At 41.4% G+C, this 6,114-nt stretch overlaps 1 protein-coding gene across 1 annotated transcript in view; it reads right to left on the minus strand.

The window, feature by feature from the left end:
• Positions 1-6,114, minus strand: part of PARN (poly(A)-specific ribonuclease) — a 149,933-nt gene that overhangs the window by 56,852 nt on the left and 86,967 nt on the right. The gene's annotated exons all lie outside the window — the stretch shown is intronic.

Consider the following 6,114-nt stretch of genomic DNA (forward strand, 5'->3'; position numbering starts at 1 on the left):
TACAAAATGTCAGCTAATGTATAGGCTTGCTGACGTGGACTAGAGTGCAGAGAGCCTTCAGACCAGACCTTAATGCAGAGTGGGGTGCCTCTCGGCATTTGTAGATGTAGCTAAAGAGCTTGTGAAAGTCTTAGCAGGTCAGAGACGGGGCCAACAGATCAAGAAGCAAAGGGGCAGAAAGTCAGCTAGAGACTTCTCTGTGGGCAGGGCTAAGAAGTTGTTTTTCTGACCAAAGAATTGTGTCCTGAGTAATTTCTGATCCTGAATCATAATCTGTGACTTCAAGTAAAAACAGAACAAAACATAATCCGGAGTACTATCTGTGAATTCTGGGTGGTCATTGCAACAGATTATCAAAGCAGTAGAGTAGAGGGATTTGGGAGGAACACTAGGAAAAATGTTGGAGAGGAGGCACGTCCTCCATCTTATAGAAATCCGTCTTGGGCCGTTGATCTTGATTCTCCTCCCATTTATAAAGTCAGAGAAGATTAGATGCATCCACCATGCCACTCTTACATTGGTCAAGAAAAAACTGACAAGTGAGGAGGAGGACTACATGTGTACTATATCAAACAGCAAGTTTAAAAGGCAAAATCCAAATACCCAATAGGGCATCAGTTTAGCTTCACTGACCTCCAATTAAGGAATATCATTACCAGACATTCAAAAGTCAAGAGGCATGATTGAGTTTTCAGAATGAGAAAACACACACACACACACACACACACACACACACACATACACACACACACACACATATATATAAAGTCATGGTACTCTATGGGTACTGAGACCTTGTAGCCTGGCCCTACAGTTTAATAAACCAAATCCTAGGGCTAAGAAAGCGGTGGTGGAGTAGTGAGCCACACACTGAACTTCTAACTGCAAGGTTAGCAGTTCTAATCTACCAACTGCTCCTCAGGAGACAGATAAGGCTGTTTACTCAGACATAGATTTAAAGTCTCAGAAACAAATGAAGCAGTTCTTCTCTGCCATATAGAAGATCTAAAGTTGGAATCGACTCAATTGCAGTCAGTTTGTTTGTTTTTTTAGATTATGGCTAAGAAAGCAAATTTACATTTAGTTCACTAATTTAAGTTCAGTGCACTATTTTGATTTGTAAGCTGCGTTTACCCAATTTACTCCATCCTACCTATGATCCTCAGGAGATGATACTACATAGGGGTTTTTACAAAGTTCATGGTACTAAAAGATGGTACCATTTTTCCATGAACTTTCTGAAAGTCCCTTCATGTATACTGCCTGTTACCTGCAGGGGAAGACACTCAAGTAGATTCTTGAGACCATGGAAAACACCAAACCCTATAGATACTATGCTTTCTTCTGCCTATACATGTCTATGATAGTTTGTTTTCTAAATGACACATAGAAAGAGACTGACAAGATAAACTAATAACAATAGAACAATAATAAAAGTTATTTTTGTTCTTTCCTTATTAAGCCAATGATGTTTTCCTCTTGCATGGAAAAGGAACTCTATGGCTTCTCTTTGGCATATGTGAATGGCCAGCATGACTACTCTTAAGCTCTGAGGCCAGCTATCAAGTGAAATAAGGGTTACATGAACACAAGTCCTGATACAACTCCAGTCTGATAAGCATGCCTGTCAAGTGGCTACCAGGAAGGTATGGAGTGGGATGGCCGGAGATTTCTTCACACTACTCAGCACAACACAAAATTTACAACTTATGTATTGCTGACTCTAACTCATCGTGACCAGTAGGACAGAGTAGAACTGTCCTATGGGTTTCCAAAGCTATGATCTTTATGGAAGCAGACTAGAGCTGAAGACTGCCCCCTCGACTTCCTATCTCTCAAAGGATCTATTTGTAACACTTCTCACTCTTCCACTGTACCTCCAAGTTTCAATTGTGGACTGCAGAGAGAACGGAATAGCCCTAAACTCTGGAAGAATGCCAAAATCCACTGTTTGTGATTTGACAATGGCATTTCCAGAGAAAGCCTGCTATTATGAACTCGCTGTGACATCTGTATCTGAGTGTTCATTGAACTAAACTGAATAAACTTTCCCAGGGGCCTCCCACCCTCTTCATGCCACACGGTCTGCAAACACCCCTACATTGGGCCTGTGTGCCTCATACAGACAAGCTTCCAAAGGGCCTACCCAACTATACGACCAATCACATGATTTGAGAATTGTCAAAAATGCACCAAGAAAGCATAACTGTGGATAAACACACAAAAAGAGATTCTCTCCCAGACTGCAGGTATCAAAAATGGCACTCACTTGAGCCAACCTTGGCATTACTTCTATCAACAATAGCATTGCTTTTTTTTCTAAATCATTTTATTGGGGGCTTGTACAACTTTTATCACAATCCATACACACATCCATTGTGTAGTTAAGCACACAAGAGCGCCTAATAAAACGTTTAAAAAACAATAGCATTGCTTTCATCTTAGTTGAGATTCAAATGGCTACACTAAAGCAAGGACACTACGGAATGTGGGGAGAGAATTAACATATTCCTGCTGCTTTTTTTTTTGGCACAATCCTTGCTGGCTGATGAAAGTGTTTTGGGCATTTTACTCGACAGGGCTGACATGAACTCTGTCAAAGACTAAATTTAAAAGTTTCTTTAAACACAATGGCCAATGGTACACCAGGAACATAGTCTAAGAAATTGTATAATTATATGGATAAACCTTGAAAGCATCATGCTGAGTGAAGAGAGATGGTCACAAAAAGATAAATACCATATGATCCTTACTCATATAAAGTAGGCAAATGTACGCAAACCAGAACTCTCAGCAGGAGGAGAAGGAAGAAAAAAGAAGCCATTGCTTGGGGGACAATGTTTATGTTAATGGTGGTAGAATCACCTGGAAAAGAATAAGTGGAAAAAAAGGAGGAGCTGATACCAAGGGCTCAAGCAGAAAGAAAATGCTTTGAGATGATGATGGCAACAAATGTACAAATGTGCTTGACGCAATGGATGGATGTATGGATTGTGATAAGAGTTGTAAGACTCCCCAATAAAATGATTTTAAAAAAAGAATTTGAAGTACTAGACTGTTTACACTCTGAGGGCAGAACCATGCCAGTCACCTATTGGCTGGTCCTTTGTGCCCATCTCTGCACATGACTTCCTGCTCACAGCTATTCATTTTTTAAAGTTAGAAGAAAAAGATCACAGAAGATAAAGGTGCTATAGCAAAGTTTGGTGAAGAAGCAGATGATGCCCAGCTCTATCAATTGGAATAGTGTCTGGGGTCTTAAAGGCTTGTATTCAAACAAGCAGCCATCTAAGTGAGGAGTCAACTAAGTCCAGATTGAAGAAGCGCACCAGCCTGTGTGATCCAAAGATAATAATAACAAAATCCAAATGTGATGAAGGGCAAAGTATCAGAGCTTAAACTATGAGCACCCTATTTGTTTAAGTCTGTGAAGGACAGTGTGAGCCCCAAATCCATCCGCAGAGTACCTAGTTGGATTATGCCTCTGGTAGATCTCCTCTGGCCACAATCGAGGGATTCAAACAGCTTTGCTATCAGACAGATTATTGTAAACTAGATTATGGGGGAATAGGACTATGGTATAATACCTGGTCAGTTGACCTTCCTCTTGAGTCAACCTGAATTTGCTTGATTTAAATATTTCTTGCTTGCTCCACAACAGAAATTTTCTCTCTGGCTTATTTCAGTATTTTCTTGCTGTTTTGTTTTGTTTTTATTGTTTCTGTTGGGTTTCCGCGTGTATGAAGCACAGAAAGAATGAATATGTAGACAATAACTGATTCAATGGTTTATCAGGGGATGCAGGGTAGGAGGAAGGGGAATTGGGAAGTAAATAATGAAAGTGGGAAGAGGGTGTACTACAAATGATAATGATGATGTATATAAAACCTTTTTTAAATGACTTAACTATGGAAGTATATGATATATGAATTTTATTTTATTTTTATTTATTTATTTATTTATTGGTGTTAGTCTCAGAAACTCACAGGGGCAGTTCTACCTTGGCATCAATTCAGTGGCAAAATGAAATACTACCTGATCCTGCACCATCCTCATAATTGTTGTTATATTTGAGGTGATTGTTGCAGTCACTGTATAAATATATCTCATTGTGGGTCTCCCTCTTTTTTTTTAGAATCATTTTATTGGAGGCTCGTACAACTCTTATCACAATCCATACATCCACCCATTGTGTCAAGCACATTTGCTGCCATCATCATTCTCAAAACATTGTCTACTTGAGCCCTTGATATCAGCTCATTTTTCCCCTCCCTCACCCATGAACCCTTGATAATTTATAAATTATAATTTTATCATGTCTTAGACTGTCTGATGTCTCCCTTCACCCACCTTTCTGCTGTCCGTCCCCCTGGGGCGGGGGTTTATATGTAGATCATTGTGATTGGCTCCCCCTTTTTACCCCACCTTCCCGTTCCCCTCCTGGTATCCCTACTCTCATTATTGGTCCTGAGGGGTTTGTCTGTCCTGGATTCTCTGTGTTTCCAGCTCTTATGTGTACCAGTGTACATGCTCTGGTCGAATCAGTTTTGTAAGGTAAAACTGGGATCATGATAGTGGGGGGAGGAAGGATTAAAGAACTAGAGGAAGGTTGTATGTTTCATCGGTGCTACACTGCAGCCTGACTGGCTCGTCTCCTCCCCACAACCCTTCTGTAAAGGGATGTCCAGTTGCCTACAGATGGGCTTTGGGTCTTTGTTCTTTGAAGCCTGATACCTGATCCTATCGACACCTCATGTTCACACAGGCTGGTGTGCTTCTTCTATGTGGGCTTTGTTGCTTCTCAGCTAGATGGCTGCTTGTTTTTCTTAAAGCCATTAAGACCACAGACGCTGTATCTTTTGATAGCCGGGCACCATCAGCTTTCTTCACCACATTTGCTTATGCACCCGTTATGTCTTCAGCAATCGTGTCGGGAAGGTGAGCATCCCAAGGGATCCCAAGTTAATAGAACAAAGTATTCTTGCATTGTGGGAGTGCCTGAGTAGAAAGACGCCCACTGTCCATCTGCTACCTTAATACTAGACATATAAATATATGCACATAGATCTATTTCCCCATCCTCATCTATAAATATATATATATGCAAATGCCTGTATTTAGACCTCTATAAATGCCCTTTGCTAGCTTTTTCCTTTATTTCCTTTTACGTTCCTCTTGTCCCACTATCATGCTCAGCCTTCATTTGGGTTCCAGTAATTCCTCTCAGTTACATTGCCTTTGATCAAGCCCTACCAGGCATCCTACACCCTCCTCCTCATCATTTTGGATCACTTGCTGTTCCCTTGTCCCTGGGTTTGTTAATACCCACTTCCTTTCCCCCGCCTCCCCTCTCCCATGTCCCCTGAACTGTCAGTCCCATTGTTTTCTCCTCCAGCTTGTTTATCCCGTCTATCTCACCTAGATAGACATGCAGAAATAATATGCAAAAAAAAAAAAGCCAGAGCAAAACAAAGTGACAAAAGAAAACAAAACAATGACAACCAAAAAAATTAAAAAGACAAAAAAAGGGGGGGAAAGCCTGGACATAGTTCAAGGTCTGTTTGTTGACCTTTAGTAGTGTTTTCCAGTCGAGTCTGATGGGGTGTCACGCCCTAGACCCAAAGTCTATTTTAGGTACTCCCTCAGGACTTGCTCTGCTCCCCTTACTGTTCTGTTCCACGCCCTTAGTGTTTTGTCTCAGTGTGGTGGGGTCAGATCAGGCACAATTCCCACACTGTGTCTCCAGTGTTGTCCCCTGAAGGGCTATGGGTCAGTGCGGGATGTCATGTCTCAAAGTGGGGCTGGCCATATGGTCCTCTCTGTGCATTGGCTGCTCTGAGTGGAGATATCATCATCAAGGCTTGATGGGCCAGGATGTGCTCCACTCTCTTCCACACTCTTCATTTGCTCCTGCTTCCAACTGGATATGGTAGGTCAGTTCCTTTCCCCCACCAGAAGGTCTAGTGTCGTCCTCTGCAGCACAGGATTTTGGTTTTCTTCACATTGAGTTGTAATCTGTATTGAAGATTGCAATCCTTGATCTTCATGAGCAAATACTTCAGGTCCTCTTTACTTTCAGCAAGCAAGGTGTGTCAGCTGCATATCATAAGTTAA

The sequence above is a fragment of the Echinops telfairi genome, unplaced genomic scaffold (genome assembly GCF_000313985.2).
Source record: "Echinops telfairi isolate 266 unplaced genomic scaffold, ASM31398v2 ScPeMD7_5;HRSCAF=22, whole genome shotgun sequence".
Lineage (NCBI taxonomy): Eukaryota > Metazoa > Chordata > Mammalia > Afrosoricida > Tenrecidae > Echinops > Echinops telfairi.